The sequence below is a fragment of the Entelurus aequoreus genome, linkage group LG04 (assembly GCF_033978785.1).
Source record: "Entelurus aequoreus isolate RoL-2023_Sb linkage group LG04, RoL_Eaeq_v1.1, whole genome shotgun sequence".
NCBI lineage: Eukaryota > Metazoa > Chordata > Actinopteri > Syngnathiformes > Syngnathidae > Entelurus > Entelurus aequoreus.
Window position 1 is genome coordinate 83,596,381 of NC_084734.1, and position 13,439 is coordinate 83,609,819.

A 13,439-nucleotide genomic window follows, 5' to 3' on the forward strand; every position below is an offset into this window, starting at 1 on the left:
GTAGGAAGAAGTTTCTTACGGCCCCATTCCTTGCAGTTTTCCCTGACATATGAAACATAACAAATTTGTGGCGGGGGGGATGTGTGTGCACTATCCTCTTTAGCCGCCAGACTGCAGTAGAGCGTTGACTATTTTAAAATGTGTTCTGTGGCAATTCCAACTTTGACCACCACATCAATTGCCATGTAGTGTGGCCCTTTCCATCATTTTCAGCAGACTGCATTGCAAAATAATTAACCCCCACCTTATTCTCACGCAAAATCCACCTAGTAAAGGGAGCCTTATGAATCCCTTCCCTACTGTATACTGTGAAGGTGTAACAGTACACCATAAGTAAATATGTTGTAAGGCAAAGGTTCAGTTAATTGTTGTTACATAAAAAGACAAAATTAAAGACATAAAATTACAGCGTTCCCCCCCACACCCCCAAAAAAAGTTAATTAAGTTTCACAGATTTTTAAACATTCAATATTAATAGGTAGTTAAAAATTGTCATGACGGGGAGGTCGCAGCTTACTGCGGGGTTCGTTACCCCGGGATGCAGACGGACAACTCCGGACAAGGCGTGCAGGTAGGAACATGATTTATTCCTCAAAAATCAAAGAAGTACAAAAAGATGGCCGCCGTGAGCAACGTGAGTTGAGACCGTCTCTACACAAGTCCCAGTATGTAAGGTTAATAATGGCATAAACGCTCCAGTGATACAATAATTTAAGTCGTTTTCGTTGTATATATCCACCTCTCTGCAATTGGTGAGATATATACTCCTCACGAGGGTGATTTGGCGGAAGATAAGGTGCCTCGAACGCCGAGTGACTCATTGTTCACCTGCAAACATGCCACAACGCGGATCAAAGGAGTCAAAACGTGGCCGTGATCAATTGTCCTCCAGTGATTTGGATGAAAAAGCAACGTTTACTCCGGACGATCGAAAAATGTTGCAAGCCATGGTTGAAAAACTTGGAAAATTGGACATTTTGGATGAACTAAAAACTGACGTTTCAGAGCTGAAAAAATCAGTCGAGCACAATCACGCTGAAATGGTGGAGATAAAAAAGGAACAGACAACGCTAAAAGTTGAGTTAACAAGCCTGAAACTCGAAACTACAAGACTGACAACGGAGAACGAGAAATTAAAGGCAGACTTGTTGGAACTCCGCTGCAGGAGCATGCGGGACAACCTGCTAATCATGGGAATTAGCGAAGATGGAGGAGAAACTTACGGCATTGCGGAAAACCTCGTCAGAGCCTTTCTGCAGGAGCAACTCGGCATCCCGGAGGAAGAAGTTAAGAGGATCCAGATGGAGCGAGCACACAGGATTGGCAGACGCAAGGAGGATGCTATACCGAGACCTATGCTTGTAAAGTTTACTAACTCCAAATGCAAAGACGAAATGCTTGCTGTCTCCAGAAGACTGAAAGGTACTAAATTCTTCATGACCAGCCAATATCCAATTGAGGTGGTGGAGAAACGACGTAAGTTGATTCCAATTATGAAGTCATTTAGGCAAAAAGGACAACAAGCTCGTCTTGTTGTGGATAAACTGTACATTAACGGTGAGCTGTACAGAAGCATGTGAGGAACAATAACAATGTCGCGCAGTGATTGCGTCATCGCGACATCACCATGGTAACGACTTGACGGATATGTTTTGACATTTTGTTTGTGGAGCTTTTTAGTTTATTCTGGGACTGGACAATGTAGTTAGATGTTGGCAAACGGTCAGCGAATTATATATTTTGGGGGTTATATGTTTGTTTGTCTTGGGTGCTGTGGTGTGAATGGTATGTCTGTGGGTTTATTAGAGGGGATATTGGTTTCCTTGGAAATAGCAAGTGATGCTGCAGTTTTTAGTTACAAGATTTTCATGTCTATGAAACTTATGGTATTAAGAGAATCAATAAAATATACAATGAATTTACTCAGATTATATGATTTATAGGAACGATAATGAAGTTGGAATAATTAGTTATAATTGCAATGGTCTTGCAGACAACAGAAAAAGAAAACTTATATTTATGTGGCTGAATGAAAAAAAACAAGATCTTTTTTGTCTTCAAGAAACGCATTCAACACATTTAGATGAAGAAAAATGGAGAAAAGAATGGGATGGTCCAATTTTCTTTTCACATGGTTACAGAAATTCAAAAGGTGTTATGATTTTGATAAAAAAAAACTTTTATTTTCAATTTAACTCTATGGAAAAAGACTCACAAGGACGTTGGCTAATATTAAATATGATTATTCAAGGTCAAAAGATGTGTGTTTTGAATCTGTATGGGCCAAATGTTGATGAACCTTCCTTTTTTGAAGAAATAAGTGACATGTTGCAAGAACAACAAGGGGAAATTATTATTGTGGGGGACTTTAACGTTGCTCTGGATAAAGTTCTGGACCGAAAAGGGAATTTTTCAATGGATTATCATCCTCAATCTTTACAAAAGATTCAAAATGTTATGGATGCATTTGATTTAATTGATATCTGGAGATTCAAAAACCCTAGGTTAGTACGGTATACATGGAGAAGACAAAACCAGGCAAGTCGTATTGACTATTTTTTGATATCATTTTCATTGCTAAACAAAGTGACTGCAATAGCAATCGATGATAAGTTGCGTTCTGATCATAATTGTATAGGAATAAATATTGCAATTGAAGATAATACACGTGGGCCCGGATATTGGAAGTTTAATCAAATGCATCTACAGGATGATGAATTTATCGAAAAAACAAAGCAATTTATTACTGATTTTTTTTAAAATAATGTAGGATCTTCAAATCCCCAAATAGTCTGGGAAGCCTTCAAATGTTGTTTTAGAGGATATGCCATTGCATACTCTTCATGGAAAAAAAAAAAAATTAAAGCAGCAGAACAGGAATTAAAGAAAGAAATTGAGGATTTACAAAAAAACATTGACAGTAATGATAATCTAACTAGTGAGCAACTGAATACCTTTACAGCCAAACAAGAGGAGTTAGCAGATTTAGTTGAAAAACAATTATTGAAAAGTTATGACTGCAACAGAGCAATCTGGATGAAAAAAGGTGAGAAGTGTTCAAAATTCTTTTTAAATATCCAAACAAAAAATCGTTCTAAAAAGAACATTTCCAAGCTTATTAAAACAAATGGAAAGGTATTGGATACACACACCACATTGTTGAAAGAAATGGAAAATTACTTTAAAAACATTTTTTCTAATCCAGTAATCCCTCCTGAAACTACAACTTTTTTTCCAGAAAATTATGAAAGAAAATTGAATTCGGAAGAAAGCCATTCATGTGAAGGCCTCATTAGAGAGGAAGAACTTGTGGAAGCTGTTAAATCTTTTCATCCAGGAAAACCCCAGGATTAGATGGAATACCTATTGAGGTTTATCAAGTATTTTATGAAGATCTTAAGAAACCATTACTTTCTAGTTTTAATTACTCATATGAGACAGGTTTTTTGTCCAACACTCAAACAGAAGGTCTTATTTCCTTATTATTGAAACAGGAAATAAATGGTCAGGGGAAAAGATGGAAACAAATTAATTATGGAACTACTAAATTATTAGTTTGTAAGCCCTTAATAAGAAATTCTAGTTGGCAAAAAGGAACTAAAATAAATAGAAAAATATATAAGTTTTATTTAATAAAGAAATCTTTGAAGGCTGCCCCATACAACACATATGGAAAATGGGAGGACTTTTTTGACTGCCCGTTGCCGTGGGATGCAATATTCAAATTAATCTACAAAACCACTATCGATGTGCAAAATCGTTATTTTCAAATTAAAACTATTTATAACTTCCTACCCACGGGAAAAATGTTAAAAATATGGAATATGACAGAGTCAGATGATTGCCGATTTTGTTGTCAGGAGCCTGAATCCACCTTACATTTGTTTTGGTATTGTCATATTGTGTCTTCATTTTGGGTGGAAGTTGAAAAAATGTGTTTAAAGATTGGTTTGTTTATGAAGCTTGATGTGGTTTCTGTTATTTTAGGAGAGTTCATTGACAATCATGATTTAGTCAATTTAATTATAGTACTCGGTAAAAGGTTTATTTTTAAGGCAAAAAACAGATATTCACTTAGTATTTCTTTCTTTAAAACATTTATTCAGTATTTTTTAACTTTAGAAAATTATATGGTTGAAAACGATAATGATGCCAAAAAACATAAAAAAAGATGGGAAGTCCTCAAAGGCTTATTTTGAAAATGTAATTTTGTTTATATATGATATGCAATCTGTTGTTGTATTCCCTATTTTAAGTGTACATAAATGAAGGTATGTGTTGCTGACTTCGACTTGGATGTGATGTGGACTGTACATGGGTGCTTAATTTGAAAATGTATTTTTGTTTGTGGATTGTATGCAACCTGTTGTGATCCCTGGTTTTTGGTGTACATGGGTGAAGGTGTGTGTTGCTGAGCCCGATCTGGACGTAATCTGAACTGGACCTGGTTTTAAGAACCCTTTTGAACAATCTGATTTTATTGACAACCCGGTCTGGTGAATTTAAGGTCCTTTGTTTGTTTTGTTTGAAAGTAAAACAAATTTAAAAACAATTACATAAAAAATAGTGATTAGTGAAAATGTTAGTGGACCAGCACCACACACAATCATGTGTGCTCGAATGACTGTATCCCTTGCAGACTGTATTGTTCTATACTGTAGGAACCAGAAGTTGTTGTTTTTTTAATAACAGAAAGAGACAGCTCCTTTTGTGTAAATGAGTGTGGATGAGTGTGAATGGGGGAGGGGAGGGTTTTCTTGGGTTGATGCACTAATGGTAAGTGTATCTTGTGTTTTTTTTAAATGTTGTTTGAAATAAAAAAAAAAAAAAAAAAAAAAAAAAAAAGAAGTACAAAAACAGAAAACAAGCCGAAGGGACAACGTGCCTACTGTATACTGTGAAGGTGTAACAGTACACCATAAGTAAATATGTTGTAAGGCAAAGGTTCAGTTAATTGTTGTTACATAAAAAGACAAAATTAAAGACATAAAATTACAGCGTTCCCCCCCCCCCCCCCCCCCAAAAAAAAAAGTTAATTAAGTTTCACAGATTTTTAAACATTCAATATTAATAGGTAGTTAAAAATTGTCATGACGGAGAGGTCGCAGCTTACTGCGGGGTTTGTTCCCCGGGATGCAGACGGACAACTCCGGACAAGGCGTGCAGGTAGGAACATGATTTATTCCTCAAAAATCAAAGAAGTACAAAAACAGAAAACAAGCCGAAGGGACAACGTCCCTACTGTATACTGTGAAGGTGTAACAGTACACCATAAGTAAATATGTTGTAAGGCAAAGGTTCAGTTAATTGTTGTTACATAAAGAGACAAAATTAAAGACATAAAATTACAGCGTTCCCCCCCACCCCCCAAAAAAAGGTTAATTAAGTTTCACAGATTTTTAAACATTCAATATTAATAGGTAGTTAAAAATTGTCATGACGGAGAGGTCGCAGCTTACTGCGGGGTTTGTTCCCCCGGGATGCAGACGGACAACTCCGGACAAGGCGTGCAGGTAGGAACATGATTTATTCCTCAAAAATCAAAGAAGTACAAAACCAGAAAACAAGCCGAGGGACAACGTGCCGATCGCACTGGACGCTAAAGCTAACACTTGGCATAGACTAGAGATAAGGAATACTCACTTAACTGTGGAAAGAAGCAAACAATGAAGTCAGGCCGACTGACCGGCAAAGGCAGGATTAAATAGTATCGAAAAGTATCGATATACATTTTGATACTGGTACCGCTACTAAATTATTGGTATCGGGACAACCCTAATTGCAAGTGATAAACACTTATTCAGTGAAACAAAAAAAAATGTAAACTGCATCAATATACATAAATTAAAGATACATCAATAATCCATTTTTAAATGAATCGTAGCTCCTAAATCATAATCATGATCAAATCGTGAGGTGCACAAAGATTCCCACCTTTAGTCGCTGCCGCTGTGTCCTTGGGCAAGGCACTTCACCCACCTTGCTCCCAGTGCCACCCACACTTGTATAAATGTAGCTTACCACCACCAAAACATGAATGACAACAGCGGGTGGATGGAAGTGAAAACCGTTTGTCACTTGGACTTTTGGAGAGTTTTGCGTGTGTAACGTATGTGCTCACATTTTATTTTTTTCAATGTTGGAGTAGGTGATTTTTAACTTTTTTTTTTTTCAACTTAACTTTTTACGTTGGGAAGACTATCTCTCCCGGCTGGCCTGGGAACGCCTCGGGATCCCCCGGGAGGAGCTGGACGAAGTGGCTGGGGAGAGGGAAGTCTGGGCTTCCCTGCTTAGGCTGCTGCCCCCGCGACCCGACTTCGGCTAAGCGGCATAAGATGGATGAATGGATGGAACTCAACTTTTTAATTCTAATTGTTTTATATACAGTTCTGCACATGTGCACATCAAGGGGTTCAATGTTGGAGTAGGTGATTTTTTTACTTTTTTTTTCAACTTAACTTTTTAATTCTAATTGTTTTATATACATTTCTGCACATGTGCACAACAAGGAAATGTATGTTTCAGTGGGTGACATTTTTTGTTTTTCAAAACATTTTTTGTTGTTGTTTTTGTCGCCTATGCACATCAATGCAATGTATTGATTTATTTTGTATTTATTTTGTTTGAGTGGGTTAATTATTCTTGTATTAAAAAAAAAATTTTTTTTTAAAAAGATTTGTAATTTCGAATGTCTATTTTTTGTGAACATGTGCAGGTTGTGAGTTCAAACCCCGGCCGAGTCATACCAAAGACTATAAAAATGGGACCCATTACCTCCCTGCTTGGCACTCAGCATCAAGGGTTGGAATTGGGGGTTGAATCACCAAAAATGATTCCCGGGCGCGGCACCGCTGCTGCCCACTGCTCCCCTCACCTCCCAGGGGGTGAACAAGGGGATGGGTCAAATGCAGAGGACACATTTCGCCGCACCTAGTGTGTGTGTGACAATCATTGGTACTTTAACTTTAACTTTAACTTAACATCAAGGATAAATGTTTTGAGTAGCGGCACTTTTCTAATTTAATTTAAAAAAACATGTGTAACTGTGCACATAAGAGCAATTTATGATAGAATGGGTGACTTTTGTAAAAAATAAACATTTACTTTAATTTTTTTTGCACTTATGCACATCAAGGAAATTCATGTTTGAGTAGAAGAAAATGCTTGCGTTTTCAGTGCACAAGCAGTAGGTGACTTTTACAAACGATTTACATTTATATCCACAATAGAACCCAGACAACTTTTCCAAATTGACAAATTAATTTTGTTAATTAAAAAAAATCCATGCTCTGAGATTCTTGGGGCACAATTTGATTGTTCTGATGTAAATGTATTTGTTATTGAATGAGGATCTTTTTTTTTCTTCTTTTTTACAGTACTTCTGCACCAATATGTGTACATTTACTGCAGTGTAAGGTGTGAGTACGCCCTTAGCGATCTTTCAAGTAGTACTCCCACTTGTTTGTATTCACGACATTATTCAAGGAGAGCCTTTGTGGACCACTAACTTTGATCTATTCTTGTCAGCAACAAGATGTTGCAGTTCTGCAGGAAGCCTTTCCTTCTCGTATATTGTCATACATAATTTGCTTTGGATTAAGCAATGAAGTCAAACAAAGTACAAACATGATCCAGTTTTAAAAAGCTGTTCAAACTCAGTGTTATCAAAGTACAAAGAGGATGATGAACAGCTTGAATATTACTGTATTTTACGGACCATAGGGCGCACCGGATTATAAAGCGCAATGCCGATGAGCTGGTCTAGTCAGGTCTGTTTTTATACAAAAGGCGCACCGGATTATAGGGCGCATTATTTTTTTTTCTAAATGTAAAAGACTTCCTTGTGGTCTACATAACATGTAATGGTGGTTCTTTGGTCAAAATGTTGCATAGATGATGTTTTACAGATCATCTTCAAGTCGCTTTCTGACAGTCGCTTCAGGATGCGCCGTTTTGTGGGCGGTCTTATTTACGTGGCTCGTCTTCGGCAGCGTCTTCTCCCCGTCATCTTTGTTGTAGCGGTGTAGCGTGCAAGGACGGGAGTGGAAGAAGTGTCAAAAGTTGGAGCTAACTGTTTTAATGACATCCAGACTTGACTTCAATCAATAACGGAGCAGCATCTCCTCATCCGTGGCTCACTAGTGCAACAACAAGTGAAAAACCGTCCGACCGGCACTCTCTAATAACTAAAGTTCCTTGGGTGAATAATGTGTACTCACTACACCGGTATGTTTTAGCGCTTTCATGGCGAGTTTACTGACATATATAAGCAAGAACTTTACACTACTTTATATTAGAAATGGCAACAGCGGAGGATGAATGTCACATAACAAGAAGATAGTATAGAAGAAGAAGCTTATCGACTACGGTGTCGGCACGGACTACAAAGGCAGACTTGTGCAATTTTTCAGGATTTATGCAGATCCCAAATACAGATCAGCAGGTAGCAGAAGTTAAGAAAAGTTGATTTTGTGTAACATTGCGAAACAAAATGCCAGATAATATGTCTTACCTTATACACACACCATAATAATACCGGTATGTTGAAGCACAGTACAATCCATCAAGCGGTGCGGCTTCGTAGCTTACCAAAGTCGTACTAAAACATTTTGATTGATTTTTGAGCGCCGTGTGTAATGTTCTATATTTTCAATGGAACATATAAAATGTTGATGTTGTTTCCTTGAGTCATATTGCAGTCTACATGTATCTCTTATGTGTGACTGCCATCATTTTGCAGTCTACACGTATCTCTTATGTGTGACTGCCATCTACTGGTCAAACTTATCGTTTCACCATGTACCAAATAAAATAACTTCGAGGTCGGTAAGCACAACCAGAATTATTCCGTACATTATAAGGCGCACTGTCGAGTTTTGAGAAAATGAAATGATTTGAAGTGCACCTTATACAATGCAAAAAGTGAAATCTAAGTAAGATTAAATATCTCAAATAAGGGTGATATTTGCTTATTTTCTGTCTGATAAGATAATTCTTCTCACTAAGCAGATTTTATGTCAGAGTGTTTTACTTGTTTTAAATGTTTTGGTCCTAAATGATCTCAGTAAGATATTACAGCTTGTTGCTGAGATTTGATGACCTATATTGAGTAAAACATGCTTGAAACTAGAATATCAACTGTTGCAAAGCTGTGTCATCAACACTCACAAGTATAAAACTACTTTTTTAAAGTAATAATTTCTTACTTCAAGCATTAAGAAAAAAATCATGATGCCGAGCGCATATCATTATGTCAAGATAATGGCACTAGCATTTACTTCATTTAAGAATATTTTTCCACATATTGAGCAAAAAGGTCTCATTTTTTTTTCTACCAAGAAAAGTGCACTTGTTATTAGTGAGAATATACTTATTTGAAGGTATTTTTGCGTTCACTGAGGTTAGCTAATTTTACTTATTTTGGAAAGTCTTGAAACGCCGAATTTTCTTGTTGTATTTTGCTTAGTTCAAATAAAACACTCCTAATCTTTTGTATTTTTTTTTCTTGTTTTTGAACACTGACTTTTTGCGGTTTAGTCCGAAGAATACGCCACTAAAAAATTAGATAATCTTATTCATCTCATTACGTCAGGGGTGTCCAAACTTTTTCCACTGAGGGCCACACACTGAAAAATCAAAGCAAGCGGGGGCCATTTTGATATTTTTTATTTTAAAAACCAATACAATATATGTTTAAAAAAATAATCATTGACGTTTCCACTTAGGCTTGATCAAAGGGTTTTGGTCAAATAAATATAACAAATGTGTCATTATCATGTGTCACCATTGGGACGGTATAGCTCGTTTGGTAGAGTGGCTGTGCCAGCAACTTGAGGGTTTCAGGTTCGATCCCCGCTCACCTGTTCCCAGTGCCACCCACACCGGTTTAAAAATGTAACTTAGATATTGGGTTTCACATTGTAAAGCGCTTTGAGTCACTAGAGAAAAGTGCTATATAAATATAGTTCACTTCACATTATTCAGTATTATTATTCAAGGTCACTATTAAGTTGTATGCCCTTTTTGTCAAATAAAATCCTGTTTTCTTATGGAAAAAACACAAAGTATGCAATATTTTCACCCAATAAAAATTTCAAGTGGAATATTTTGGATGATATAATAATTGGAGCCTTAAAGAGGTCAATAACTCATAACAACATTGATTTTAATTAATTATTATTTTTTGAGCAATAAAATAAAAAATAAAAAGTCCCACTAAAATGATTGGGGATCCAAAAAGGTCCTGCTCAGTAAAGTTAAAAAAAAATAAATCGTACATTTTTTTAAAACTTTTAACACAATTGTTTAAAGATCATCTTCAGATCTATCCGTCAATTATAATTTTTATTGTTGTTTATGTTTTTTGTTTGTTTGTTTTAGGCCCTTCTTTAAAAAACAAACAAAAAAACCCACTTTGTTTTTTAAATGGGAAACACAAAATATGCAACATTTCCCAAAAAAACTATCTCAAGGTGGAATATTCAATGTGATGTAAATGGAGCCTTGAATAAGTCAATAATTCATAATAACATTGATTTTGATTAATTATAATTTTTTAAGAAAGAAACAGTAAACATTGCATACTTGCCAACCCTCCCGTTTTTAGCGGGAGAATCCCGGTATTCAGCGCCTCTCCCGACAACCTCCCGGCAGAGATTTTCTCCCGACAAACTCCGGTATTCAGCCGGAGCTGGAGGCCACGCCCCCTCCAGCTCAATGCGGACCTTGGCGGACATGGCGACGCCGTCGACGAGCAAGATGAAGAAATACGCTTGCAAGTTCCAAAACGAATGGAAACAAGAATTTCAGTTCATCCAGGACAGTTCGAAGGGGAAGGTGTATGTTGCCTGTAAATTTTGTAAAACAGACTTCTCCATTGAACACGGTGGCCGAAATGATATACTCATCATGAACTGAGAAGTTTAAACAGGGACAATGCTGCCATCTAGTGGATAGCCACCAGAACACTGAAATTCAAGTGTTTATTTTATTTATAATGTATAATAAAATTAATATATATATATATATATATATATATATATATATATATATATATATATATATATATATATATATATATAATATATATATATATATATATATATATATAGATATATATATATATATATATACCTACCCCCCACCTCCCGATATTGGAGGTCTCAAGGTTGGCAAGTATGACATTGTAACATTTTCTTGTTACATTTCACCTGTTTGCTCTTTTATACCACTTTTTATGTTTTGATTTTTTTAAATCGTATTGTTAGAATGTGCCGCGGGACCTTTAAAAAATGACCTGCGGGCCGCAAATGGCCCCCGGGCCACACTTTGGACACCCATGCATTACGTGAACCATATATTACTTAACTATTTATTTATTTTTGGTTTATTTATGTTTGAAAAAAAACAACAACTTAGTCCTCTGTCTAATTATTTATTTACTCATTTATTTATTCACTGGTGTATTAGAAACTGCTGTATTATGAAAAGGGACAACATTAAATAAGATTTCTGTCCTCCGACTCCTTTCGGACATGCTGTAACTTTAAGTGTTTGATGTATCATATTGCAATTGTGTGTGTGTTCTAAAAATAAACTAACACCATGACCATAGGGCAGGGGTCGGCAACCTAAAATGTCGAAAGAGCCATATTGGACCAAAAATACAAAAACAAATCTGTCTGGAGCCGCAAAAAATTAGAACCCATATTACATACAGATATAAATTGAATTAAGAGGACTTAAAGGAAACTAAATGAGCTCAAATATAGCTACAAATGAGGCATAATGATGCAATATGTACATATAGCTAGCCTAAATAGCATGTTAGCATCGATTAGCTTGCAGTCATGCAGTGACCAAATATGTTTGATTAGCACTCCACACAAGTCAATAACATCAACAAAACTCACCTTTGTGTATTCACGCACAAAGTTAAAAGTTTGGTGGACAAAATGAGACAGAAAAAGAAGTGGCATAAAAACACGCCCTAGAAAGTCGGAGAAAGTTGTACATGTAAACAAACTAAAGGTGAGTTCAAGGACCGCCAAAATTAGTAGGACAAAACAGCGCTCGCCAAATACTCGAATCAGTGAAGCATGTTTAATACAAACAGTGTGATTTATAACAATTAGGGAGGTTTGTGTCATGTTTGTCCTCCTACAGAAACCATATTAAAACAAAACAAAAAAATTTTCCCCCCTCATCTTTTTCCATTTTTCATACATTTTTGAAAAAGCTTCAGAGTTTTTTGATTGATTGAGACTTTTATTAGTAGGTTGCACAGTGAAGTACATATTCCGTACAATTGACCACTAAATGGTAACACCCCAATACATTTTTCAACTTGTTTAAGTCGGGGTCCACTTAAATTGATTCATGATACAGATATATACTATCATATATACTATCATCATAATACAGTCATCACACAAGATAATCACATTGAATTATTTACATTATTTACAATCAGGGGTGTGGAGGGGGTGGGGGGTGGGGGGGTGGGGGGGGGGGATATGAACATCAAGTAGTGGACATAGAGAGAGAGAGAGAGAGAGAGAGAGAGAGAGAGAGAGAGAGAGAGAGAGAGAGAGAGAGAGAGAGAGATCAGAAGGCATAAGCAAAAGAAAAAGTATCTGCATTTGATTGTTTACATTTGATTATTAGCAATCCGGGGAGGGTGTTAGTTTAGGGTTGTAGCTGCCTGGAGGTGAACTTTTATTGCGGTTTTGAAGGAGGATAGAGATGCCCTTTCTTTTATACCTGTTGGGAGCGCATTCCACATTGATGTGGCATAGAAAGAGAATGAGTTAAGACCTTTGTTAGTTCGGAATCTAGGTTTAACGTGGTTAGTGGAGCTCCCCCTGGTGAGAGAGCCACTAGGGCGGCGCTTAAGAGCCGCGGGTTGCCGACCCCTGCCATAGTGCATGTCTACGTCTTGCACATTAAGCAAACATGACCAGTGAGCATACAGCGTGATGCACATCCAAACTTTATGCAGCTGCGCTCTCCTTCTCCTCTTCATGCTGGCAGCTGTCTCATTTCTCCTCCCACACACTCTTATTTCACACCCACTTTATTTTTGTGTTCGGGTGACTCAAGCAACGCTCGGTTTGTTTTGTCAGGTGTGAAGACAGCATGGGTGCATTTAAAAAAAAAAAATAAAATAAAAAATTGTTCACATTTTAGACTACATTTTAACCCTGAGATCAAGCTAGAAAGGGTACACCCCATGAGGTTTCATTAGTACCGAATGGAAAATGGAGCCCGGGGTCGCCTTTAGACGCGCCGTGACTTCTTTCTCTGTGGCAGTTTTTTGTTGAAAGCACAGCCAGAAGTCACACTCACATTCATATAACGGATATTAGCAGGACGTGTGGGAGCAGAGCTGCTATCTTCTCTCTGTTCTAATCAGTGTCATCACAATTGAACAGACGAGC